Source organism: Hyla sarda, unplaced genomic scaffold (assembly GCF_029499605.1).
Source record: "Hyla sarda isolate aHylSar1 unplaced genomic scaffold, aHylSar1.hap1 scaffold_185, whole genome shotgun sequence".
Taxonomy (NCBI): Eukaryota; Metazoa; Chordata; class Amphibia; order Anura; family Hylidae; genus Hyla; species Hyla sarda.
The window spans coordinates 460,020-471,894 of NW_026608499.1; the positions used below are offsets into that span (position 1 = coordinate 460,020).

General features: G+C 46.4%; 5 non-coding genes across 5 annotated transcripts; all 5 read right to left on the reverse strand.

The window, feature by feature from the left end:
- Nucleotides 1-1,967: 1,967 nt before the first annotated feature.
- On the reverse strand, nt 1,968-2,158 carry LOC130314860 (U2 spliceosomal RNA). The gene has a single exon (XR_008862477.1). It is a non-coding gene; the product is annotated as a U2 spliceosomal RNA (small nuclear RNA).
- A 2,084-nt stretch (nt 2,159-4,242) lies between these two features.
- LOC130314861 (U2 spliceosomal RNA) lies at nt 4,243-4,433 on the reverse strand. The gene has a single exon (XR_008862478.1). It is a non-coding gene; the product is annotated as a U2 spliceosomal RNA (small nuclear RNA).
- A 2,092-nt stretch (nt 4,434-6,525) lies between these two features.
- On the reverse strand, nt 6,526-6,716 carry LOC130314862 (U2 spliceosomal RNA). Its single transcript, XR_008862479.1, has one exon. It is a non-coding gene; the product is annotated as a U2 spliceosomal RNA (small nuclear RNA).
- A 2,096-nt stretch (nt 6,717-8,812) lies between these two features.
- Nucleotides 8,813-9,003, reverse strand: LOC130314863 (U2 spliceosomal RNA). Its single transcript, XR_008862480.1, has one exon. It is a non-coding gene; the product is annotated as a U2 spliceosomal RNA (small nuclear RNA).
- Nucleotides 9,004-11,093: 2,090 nt separating this feature from the next.
- Nucleotides 11,094-11,284, reverse strand: LOC130314864 (U2 spliceosomal RNA). The gene has a single exon (XR_008862481.1). It is a non-coding gene; the product is annotated as a U2 spliceosomal RNA (small nuclear RNA).
- Nucleotides 11,285-11,875: the final 591 nt, after the last annotated feature.

The window sequence follows — 11,875 nt, forward strand, 5'->3', positions numbered from 1 at the left end:
CAGAACCTAAACCCATACCATTATTGCTAAGCAGCAAGACAGGGGCCCATTGCACTCCCACGGGGCCTTTTTAAATGCAATCCATAACCCGGATTTGCCAGGAACCCTTCTTACTCCTCCTACTTGCATGTGACACTGGGCTTAGGATCTGCATAGGAAACACACACACAAGCACACACCTACCTTTGTTGCCTGCAGATGCCTCCTTGGCTGTCCCCAAACGGTATCAAACCAACACCCACGGGAAGCTGTAAGCATAGAGGACATGCCTGCACCCCATTGGACTTACCTGTGTGGGTTAAACCCGGGTTATTTGACAACCTATGGCGGTGATGGTTCTGCTCAGGCAGAGCAGTGCTGATGCTCCTCATAAAGCTGTCGCTGCTGTGAAGGTTCTAGGTGACATCACAAATCCCTATGGTTACATACACAACAAAGCTGGGTTGTTGTTGTTTACACTCTGCAAGGCCTGTGGAAGTGAGTGACATCATAGCACTGTAGTTCTGAGGGTTCTAGATGGATGCAACAATCTCCTGTTGCTTCTATGAAGGCCATAATAGACGACATCACCAAACAGCTCCATAGTCACATACACAGCAAAGGAGAGATGTTGTTTACACCTAGTGATGTCAGTGGTATTGAGTGACATCACAGCACAGTGCTAAGGCTCCTGGGCCTGGACACAGCAGCGGCTGCAATATCTCAACGGAGAATACGTTTATATATATGTGTGTGTGTGCGCGTATATATATATATATATATATATATATATATATATATATATATATTTCTCCGCCGAAATCACTTTTAAACCCATTTCCACCTTTTTTTCCCTTCTCTTCCTCTTACTTTTTTTTCACGTTTTTTTACGTTTTTCTCCTTTTCGCCTCTTTTCTGGGCGTATTATTCTTCTTTTTCTTCTTTTTTTTCGTCTAATGCATACCCCATCAGTGCAGCAATGCTTATTCAATACCGCCAGCAGATGGAGACACTGGGGGATAATTTTCTAAGGATTTATACTGATTTTTCCTGTCTGAATTTGTCGCACAGAAAGTTGCAGGCCAAATATGTGTGACATTTCTGCGACTTTAGCTTCTAGAGCATTTTTACAACATTATACATAGGTGCTGAATACATAAAAAGCGACTGTTCAGCGACAGACAAGTCGCATCGGCTGAAAGTAGGCCAGAATGTCAGTCCATGTTGGAGCAGGTTTAGATACAGTCTAAAGTATAGATCTCAAAGTCTGTGCACAGAATTTAGCAAGGGCCTCGCACCTTCTGATGCATCAGGTAGGTGCACAATAGCATAGCCTAACCCTCTGTACTTTGGTCTATATTGATGCGGGACATAGACAGCCAGCTGATGACCAATCCATTAGTGCAATGGATGGCTGGAAGCATTTGTCTTTGCCTTTGCAATACCACAGAAGCAATGCATGGTCAATGTACAGCAATGACACACCTGTGTGAACAGCCAGGAGACCCCCCCCCCCCCCCCCCCCATGTTATGTTACATAGTTACATAGTTAGTACGGTCGAAAAAAGACATATGTCCATCAAGTTCAACCAGGGAATTAAGGGGTAGGGGTGTGGCGCGATATTGGGGAAGGGATGAGATTTTATATTTCTTCATAAGCATTAATCTTATTTTGTCAATTAGGAACATTCAGCACCCACCCGCTATCAAGGCAGCTGCCTATCATGTCATGCCCTACCTGCACAGGTGTGCTGGCTACTCAAATGATCCAATTAAGGAGGCCATTTAGTCAGCAGCAGCAGAAGTCCTGTGCCTGGACGCTCCAACAGCGGCCAGACACAAGCAGAAGCAGAAGCAGCAGAAGCAGCAGCAGCACCACCTTTTGTTTTTTGGCTGCAGCAGCAGCAAGGCCCACAGGGCTGGCTAGCTGGCTAGCCAGCAAGCAGGTAGCAATGAAAGTAGGAATCTTTCTTTTTAACCCTGTAAGGGGGTGGTGCACTGTACCCGAAGATACTGCCATATCGGGTCAATGCATAGGGCGACGGAAGCAAGCTTCGAAATCGGCCCCCGTTCTCAAAAATCCATTTAATATATGGTCCCCAGATAGGGGACGTATCAGATATTAAACTGATAAGAACAGATACTACACTTGATCTTAGCCAAAAGGCCGAGAAGCGATAACCGTGAAAGGGGCGGGCCCAACAAGGTGCCCTTCATGGGCACTATCACTGCTTGCTGTCAGGGAGGCTGCCAGACAATTTTCCATGCACACTCTGGGCTGGGGGGCAGTCAACCACCAGTACACACAGCAGAACCTAAACCCATACCATTATTGCTAAGCAGCAAGACAGGGGCCCATTGCACTCCCACGGGGCCTTTTTAAATGCAATCCATAACCCGGATTTGCCAGGAACCCTTCTTACTCCTCCTACTTGCATGTGACACTGGGCTTAGGATCTGCATAGGAAACACACACACAAGCACACACCTACCTTTGTTGCCTGCAGATGCCTCCTTGGCTGTCCCCAAACGGTATCAAACCAACACCCACGGGAAGCTGTAAGCATAGAGGACATGCCTGCACCCCATTGGACTTACCTGTGTGGGTTAAACCCGGGTTATTTGACAACCTATGGCGGTGATGGTTCTGCTCAGGCAGAGCAGTGCTGATGCTCCTCATAAAGCTGTCGCTGCTGTGAAGGTTCTAGGTGACATCACAAATCCCTATGGTTACATACACAACAAAGCTGGGTTGTTGTTGTTTACACTCTGCAAGGCCTGTGGAAGTGAGTGACATCATAGCACTGTAGTTCTGAGGGTTCTAGATGGATGCAACAATCTCCTGTTGCTTCTATGAAGGCCATAATAGACGACATCACCAAACAGCTCCATAGTCACATACACAGCAAAGGAGAGATGTTGTTTACACCTAGTGATGTCAGTGGTATTGAGTGACATCACAGCACAGTGCTAAGGCTCCTGGGCCTGGACACAGCAGCGGCTGCAATATCTCAACGGAGAATACGTTTATATATATGTGTGTGTGTGCGCGTATATATATATATATATATATATATATATATATATATATTTCTCCGCCGAAATCACTTTTAAACCCATTTCCACCTTTTTTTCCCTTCTCTTCCTCTTACTTTTTTTTCACGTTTTTTTACGTTTTTCTCCTTTTCACCTCTTTTCTGGGCGTATTATTCTTCTTTTTCTTCTTTTTTTTCGTCTAATGCATACCCCATCAGTGCAGCAATGCTTATTCAATACCGCCAGCAGATGGAGACACTGGGGGATAATTTTCTAAGGATTTATACTGATTTTTCCTGTCTGAATTTGTCGCACAGAAAGTTGCAGGCCAAATATGTGTGACATTTCTGCGACTTTAGCTTCTAGAGCATTTTTACAACATTATACATAGGTGCTGAATACATAAAAAGCGACTGTTCAGCGACAGACAAGTCGCATCGGCTGAAAGTAGGCCAGAATGTCAGTCCATGTTGGAGCAGGTTTAGATACAGTCTAAAGTATAGATCTCAAAGTCTGTGCACAGAATTTAGCAAGGGCCTCGCACCTTCTGATGCATCAGGTAGGTGCACAATAGCATAGCCTAACCCTCTGTACTTTGGTCTATATTGATGCGGGACATAGACAGCCAGCTGATGACCAATCCATTAGTGCAATGGATGGCTGGAAGCATTTGTCTTTGCCTTTGCAATACCACAGAAGCAATGCATGGTCATTGTACAGCAATGACACACCTGTGTGAACAGCCAGGAGACCCCCCCCCCCCCATGTTATGTTACATAGTTACATAGTTAGTACGGTCGAAAAAAGACATATGTCCATCAAGTTCAACCAGGGAATTAAGGGGTAGGGGTGTGGCGCGATATTGGGGAAGGGATGAGATTTTATATTTCTTCATAAGCATTAATCTTATTTTGTCAATTAGGAACATTCAGCACCCACCCGCTATCAAGGCAGCTGCCTATCATGTCATGCCCTACCTGCACAGGTGTGCTGGCTACTCAAATGATCCAATTAAGGAGGCCATTTAGTCAGCAGCAGCAGAAGTCCTGTGCCTGGACGCTCCAACAGCGGCCAGACACAAGCAGAAGCAGAAGCAGCAGAAGCAGCAGCAGCACCACCTTTTGTTTTTTGGCTGCAGCAGCAGCAAGGCCCACAGGGCTGGCTAGCTGGCTAGCCAGCAAGCAGGTAGCAATGAAAGTAGGAATCTTTCTTTTTAACCCTGTAAGGGGGTGGTGCACTGTACCCGAAGATACTGCCATATCGGGTCAATGCATAGGGCGACGGAAGCAAGCTTCGAAATCGGCCCCCGTTCTCAAAAATCCATTTAATATATGGTCCCCAGATAGGGGACGTATCAGATATTAAACTGATAAGAACAGATACTACACTTGATCTTAGCCAAAAGGCCGAGAAGCGATAACCGTGAAAGGGGCGGGCCCAACAAGGTGCCCTTCATGGGCACTATCACTGCTTGCTGTCAGGGAGGCTGCCAGACAATTTTCCATGCACACTCTGGGCTGGGGGGCAGTCAACCACCAGTACACACAGCAGAACCTAAACCCATACCATTATTGCTAAGCAGCAAGACAGGGGCCCATTGCACTCCCACGGGGCCTTTTTAAATGCAATCCATAACCCGGATTTGCCAGGAACCCTTCTTACTCCTCCTACTTGCATGTGACACTGGGCTTAGGATCTGCATAGGAAACACACACACAAGCACACACCTACCTTTGTTGCCTGCAGATGCCTCCTTGGCTGTCCCCAAACGGTATCAAACCAACACCCACGGGAAGCTGTAAGCATAGAGGACATGCCTGCACCCCATTGGACTTACCTGTGTGGGTTAAACCCGGGTTATTTGACAACCTATGGCGGTGATGGTTCTGCTCAGGCAGAGCAGTGCTGATGCTCCTCATAAAGCTGTCGCTGCTGTGAAGGTTCTAGGTGACATCACAAATCCCTATGGTTACATACACAACAAAGCTGGGTTGTTGTTGTTTACACTCTGCAAGGCCTGTGGAAGTGAGTGACATCATAGCACTGTAGTTCTGAGGGTTCTAGATGGATGCAACAATCTCCTGTTGCTTCTATGAAGGCCATAATAGACGACATCACCAAACAGCTCCATAGTCACATACACAGCAAAGGAGAGATGTTGTTTACACCTAGTGATGTCAGTGGTATTGAGTGACATCACAGCACAGTGCTAAGGCTCCTGGGCCTGGACACAGCAGCGGCTGCAATATCTCAACGGAGAATACGTTTATATATATGTGTGTGTGTGCGCGTATATATATATATATATATATATATATATATATATTTCTCCGCCGAAATCACTTTTAAACCCATTTCCACCTTTTTTTCCCTTCTCTTCCTCTTACTTTTTTTTCACGTTTTTTTACGTTTTTCTCCTTTTCGCCTCTTTTCTGGGCGTATTATTCTTCTTTTTCTTCTTTTTTTTCGTCTAATGCATACCCCATCAGTGCAGCAATGCTTATTCAATACCGCCAGCAGATGGAGACACTGGGGGATAATTTTCTAAGGATTTATACTGATTTTTCCTGTCTGAATTTGTCGCACAGAAAGTTGCAGGCCAAATATGTGTGACATTTCTGCGACTTTAGCTTCTAGAGCATTTTTACAACATTATACATAGGTGCTGAATACATAAAAAGCGACTGTTCAGCGACAGACAAGTCGCATCGGCTGAAAGTAGGCCAGAATGTCAGTCCATGTTGGAGCAGGTTTAGATACAGTCTAAAGTATAGATCTCAAAGTCTGTGCACAGAATTTAGCAAGGGCCTCGCACCTTCTGATGCATCAGGTAGGTGCACAATAGCATAGCCTAACCCTCTGTACTTTGGTCTATATTGATGCGGGACATAGACAGCCAGCTGATGACCAATCCATTAGTGCAATGGATGGCTGGAAGCATTTGTCTTTGCCTTTGCAATACCACAGAAGCAATGCATGGTCAATGTACAGCAATGACACACCTGTGTGAACAGCCAGGAGACCCCCCCCCCCCCCCCATGTTATGTTACATAGTTACATAGTTAGTACGGTCGAAAAAAGACATATGTCCATCAAGTTCAACCAGGGAATTAAGGGGTAGGGGTGTGGCGCGATATTGGGGAAGGGATGAGATTTTATATTTCTTCATAAGCATTAATCCTATTTTGTCAATTAGGAACATTCAGCACCCACCCGCTATCAAGGCAGCTGCCTATCATGTCATGCCCTACCTGCACAGGTGTGCTGGCTACTCAAATGATCCAATTAAGGAGGCCATTTAGTCAGCAGCAGCAGAAGTCCTGTGCCTGGACGCTCCAACAGCGGCCAGACACAAGCAGAAGCAGAAGCAGCAGAAGCAGCAGAAGCAGCAGCAGCACCACCTTTTGTTTTTTGGCTGCAGCAGCAGCAAGGCCCACAGGGCTGGCTAGCTGGCTAGCCAGCAAGCAGGTAGCAATGAAAGTAGGAATCTTTCTTTTTAACCCTGTAAGGGGGTGGTGCACTGTACCCGAAGATACTGCCATATCGGGTCAATGCATAGGGCGACGGAAGCAAGCTTCGAAATCGGCCCCCGTTCTCAAAAATCCATTTAATATATGGTCCCCAGATAGGGGACGTATCAGATATTAAACTGATAAGAACAGATACTACACTTGATCTTAGCCAAAAGGCCGAGAAGCGATAACCGTGAAAGGGGCGGGCCCAACAAGGTGCCCTTCATGGGCACTATCACTGCTTGCTGTCAGGGAGGCTGCCAGACAATTTTCCATGCACACTCTGGGCTGGGGGGCAGTCAACCACCAGTACACACAGCAGAACCTAAACCCATACCATTATTGCTAAGCAGCAAGACAGGGGCCCATTGCACTCCCACGGGGCCTTTTTAAATGCAATCCATAACCCGGATTTGCCAGGAACCCTTCTTACTCCTCCTACTTGCATGTGACACTGGGCTTAGGATCTGCATAGGAAACACACACACAAGCACACACCTCCCTTTGTTGCCTGCAGATGCCTCCTTGGCTGTCCCCAAACGGTATCAAACCAACACCCACGGGAAGCTGTAAGCATAGAGGACATGCCTGCACCCCATTGGACTTACCTGTGTGGGTTAAACCCGGGTTATTTGACAACCTATGGCGGTGATGGTTCTGCTCAGGCAGAGCAGTGCTGATGCTCCTCATAAAGCTGTCGCTGCTGTGAAGGTTCTAGGTGACATCACAAATCCCTATGGTTACATACACAACAAAGCTGGGTTGTTCTTGTTTACACTCTGCAAGACCTGTGGAAGTGAGAGACATCATAGCACTGTAGTTCTGAGGGTTCTAGATGGATGCAACAATCTCCTGTTGCTTCTATGAAGGCCATAATAGACGACATCACCAAACAGCTCCATAGTCACATACACAGCAAAGGAGAGATGTTGTTTACACCTAGTGATGTCAGTGGTATTGAGTGACATCACAGCACAGTGCTAAGGCTCCTGGGCCTGGACACAGCAGCGGCTGCAATATCTCAACGGAGAATACGTTTATATACATGTGTGTGTGTGCGCGTATATATATATATATATATATATATATATATATATATATATATTTCTCCGCCGAAATCACTTTTAAACCCATTTCCACCTTTTTTTCCCTTCTCTTCCTCTTACTTTTTTTTCACGTTTTTTTACGTTTTTCTCCTTTTCGCCTCTTTTCTGGGCGTATTATTCTTCTTTTTCTTCTTTTTTTTCGTCTAATGCATACCCCATCAGTGCAGCAATGCTTATTCAATACCGCCAGCAGATGGAGACACTGGGGGATAATTTTCTAAGGATTTATACTGATTTTTCCTGTCTGAATTTGTCGCACAGAAAGTTGCAGGCCAAATATGTGTCACATTTCTGCGACTTTAGCTTCTAGAGCATTTTTACAACATTATACATAGGTGCTGAATACATAAAAAGCGACTGTTCAGCGACAGACAAGTCGCATCGGCTGAAAGTAGGCCAGAATGTCAGTCCATGTTGGAGCAGGTTTAGATACAGTCTAAAGTATAGATCTCAAAGTCTGTGCACAGAATTTAGCAAGGGCCTCGCACCTTCTGATGCATCAGGTAGGTGCACAATAGCATAGCCTAACCCTCTGTACTTTGGTCTATATTGATGCGGGACATAGACAGCCAGCTGATGACCAATCCATTAGTGCAATGGATGGCTGGAAGCATTTGTCTTTGCCTTTGCAATACCACAGAAGCAATGCATGGTCAATGTACAGCAATGACACACCTGTGTGAACAGCCAGGAGACCCCCCCCCCCCCCCATGTTATGTTACATAGTTACATAGTTAGTACGGTCGAAAAAAGACATATGTCCATCAAGTTCAACCAGGGAATTAAGGGGTAGGGGTGTGGCGCGATATTGGGGAAGGGATGAGATTTTATATTTCTTCATAAGCATTAATCTTATTTTGTCAATTAGGAACATTCAGCACCCACCCGCTATCAAGGCAGCTGCCTATCATGTCATGCCCTACCTGCACAGGTGTGCTGGCTACTCAAATGATCCAATTAAGGAGGCCATTTAGTCAGCAGCAGCAGAAGTCCTGTGCCTGGACGCTCCAACAGCGGCCAGACACAAGCAGAAGCAGAAGCAGAAGCAGCAGAAGCAGCAGCAGCACCACCTTTTGTTTTTTGGCTGCAGCAGCAGCAAGGCCCACAGGGCTGGCTAGCTGGCTAGCCAGCAAGCAGGTAGCAATGAAAGTAGGAATCTTTCTTTTTAACCCTGTAAGGGGGTGGTGCACTGTACCCGAAGATACTGCCATATCGGGTCAATGCATAGGGCGACGGAAGCAAGCTTCGAAATCGGCCCCCGTTCTCAAAAATCCATTTAATATATGGTCCCCAGATAGGGGACGTATCAGATATTAAACTGATAAGAACAGATACTACACTTGATCTTAGCCAAAAGGCCGAGAAGCGATAACCGTGAAAGGGGCGGGCCCAACAAGGTGCCCTTCATGGGCACTATCACTGCTTGCTGTCAGGGAGGCTGCCAGACAATTTTCCATGCACACTCTGGGCTGGGGGGCAGTCAACCACCAGTACACACAGCAGAACCTAAACCCATACCATTATTGCTAAGCAGCAAGACAGGGGCCCATTGCACTCCCACGGGGCCTTTTTAAATGCAATCCATAACCCGGATTTGCCAGGAACCCTTCTTACTCCTCCTACTTGCATGTGACACTGGGCTTAGGATCTGCATAGGAAACACACACACAAGCACACACCTACCTTTGTTGCCTGCAGATGCCTCCTTGGCTGTCCCCAAACGGTATCAAACCAACACCCACGGGAAGCTGTAAGCATAGAGGACATGCCTGCACCCCATTGGACTTACCTGTGTGGGTTAAACCCGGGTTATTTGACAACCTATGGCGGTGATGGTTCTGCTCAGGCAGAGCAGTGCTGATGCTCCTCATAAAGCTGTCGCTGCTGTGAAGGTTCTAGGTGACATCACAAATCCCTATGGTTACATACACAACAAAGCTGGGTTGTTGTTGTTTACACTCTGCAAGGCCTGTGGAAGTGAGTGACATCATAGCACTGTAGTTCTGAGGGTTCTAGATGGATGCAACAATCTCCTGTTGCTTCTATGAAGGCCATAATAGACGACATCACCAAACAGCTCCATAGTCACATACACAGCAAAGGAGAGATGTTGTTTACACCTAGTGATGTCAGTGGTATTGAGTGACATCACAGCACAGTGCTAAGGCTCCTGGGCCTGGACACAGCAGCGGCTGCAATATCTCAACGGAGAATACGTTTATATATATGTGTGTGTGCGCGCGTATATATATATATATATATATATATATATATATATTTCTCCGCCGAAATCACTTTTAAACCCATTTCCACCTTTTTTTCCCTTCTCTTCCTCTTACTTTTTTTTCACGTTTTTTTACGTTTTTCTCCTTTTCGCCTCTTTTCTGGGCGTATTATTCTTCTTTTTCTTCTTTTTTTTCGTCTAATGCATACCCCATCAGTGCAGCAATGCTTATTCAATACCGCCAGCAGATGGAGACACTGGGGGATAATTTTCTAAGGATTTATACTGATTTTTCCTGTCTGAATTTGTCGCACAGAAAGTTGCAGGCCAAATATGTGTGACATTTCTGCGACTTTAGCTTCTAGAGCATTTTTACAACATTATACATAGGTGCTGAATACATAAAAAGCGACTGTTCAGCGACAGACAAGTCGCATCGGCTGAAAGTAGGCCAGAATGTCAGTCCATGTTGGAGCAGGTTTAGATACAGTCTAAAGTATAGATCTCAAAGTCTGTGCACAGAATTTAGCAAGGGCCTCGCACCTTCTGATGCATCAGGTAGGTGCACAATAGCATAGCCTAACCCTCTGTACTTTGGTCTATATTGATGCGGGACATAGACAGCCAGCTGATGACCAATCCATTAGTGCAATGGATGGCTGGAAGCATTTGTCTTTGCCTTTGCAATACCACAGAAGCAATGCATGGTCAATGTACAGCAATGACACACCTGTGTGAACAGCCAGGAGACCCCCCCCCCCCCCCCCCCCATGTTATGTTACATAGTTACATAGTTAGTACGGTCGAAAAAAGACATATGTCCATCAAGTTCAACCAGGGAATTAAGGGGTAGGGGTGTGGCGCGATATTGGGGAAGGGATGAGATTTTATATTTCTTCATAAGCATTAATCTTATTTTGTCAATTAGGAACATTCAGCACCCACCCGCTATCAAGGCAGCTGCCTATCATGTCATGCCCTACCTGCACAGGTGTGCTGGCTACTCAAATGATCCAATTAAGGAGGCCATTTAGTCAGCAGCAGCAGAAGTCCTGTGCCTGGACGCTCCAACAGCGGCCAGACACAAGCAGAAGCAGAAGCAGCAGAAGCAGCAGCAGCAGCACCACCTTTTGTTTTTTGGCTGCAGCAGCAGCAAGGCCCACAGGGCTGGCTAGCTGGCTAGCCAGCAAGCAGGTAGCAATGAAAGTAGGAATCTTTCTTTTTAACCCTGTAAGGGGGTGGTGCACTGTACCCGAAGATACTGCCATATCGGGTCAATGCATAGGGCGACGGAAGCAAGCTTCGAAATCGGCCCCCGTTCTCAAAAATCCATTTAATATATGGTCCCCAGATAGGGGACGTATCAGATATTAAACTGATAAGAACAGATACTACACTTGATCTTAGCCAAAAGGCCGAGAAGCGATAACCGTGAAAGGGGCGGGCCCAACAAGGTGCCCTTCATGGGCACTATCACTGCTTGCTGTCAGGGAGGCTGCCAGACAATTTTCCATGCACACTCTGGGCTGGGGGGCAGTCAACCACCAGTACACACAGCAGAACCTAAACCCATACCATTATTGCTAAGCAGCAAGACAGGGGCCCATTGCACTCCCACGGGGCCTTTTTAAATGCAATCCATAACCCGGATTTGCCAGGAACCCTTCTTACTCCTCCTACTTGCATGTGACACTGGGCTTAGGATCTGCATAGGAAACACACACACAAGCACACACCTACCTTTGTTGCCTGCAGATGCCTCCTTGGCTGTCCCCAAACGGTATCAAACCAACACCCACGGGAAGCTGTAAGCATAGAGGACATGCCTGCACCCCATTGGACTTACCTGTGTGGGTTAAACCCGGGTTATTTGACAACCTATGGCGGTGATGGTTCTGCTCAGGCAGAGCAGTGCTGATGCTCCTCATAAAGCTGTCGCTGCTGTGAAGGTTCTAGGTGACATCACAAATCCCTATGGTTACATACACAACAAAGCTGGGTTGTTGTTGTTTACACTC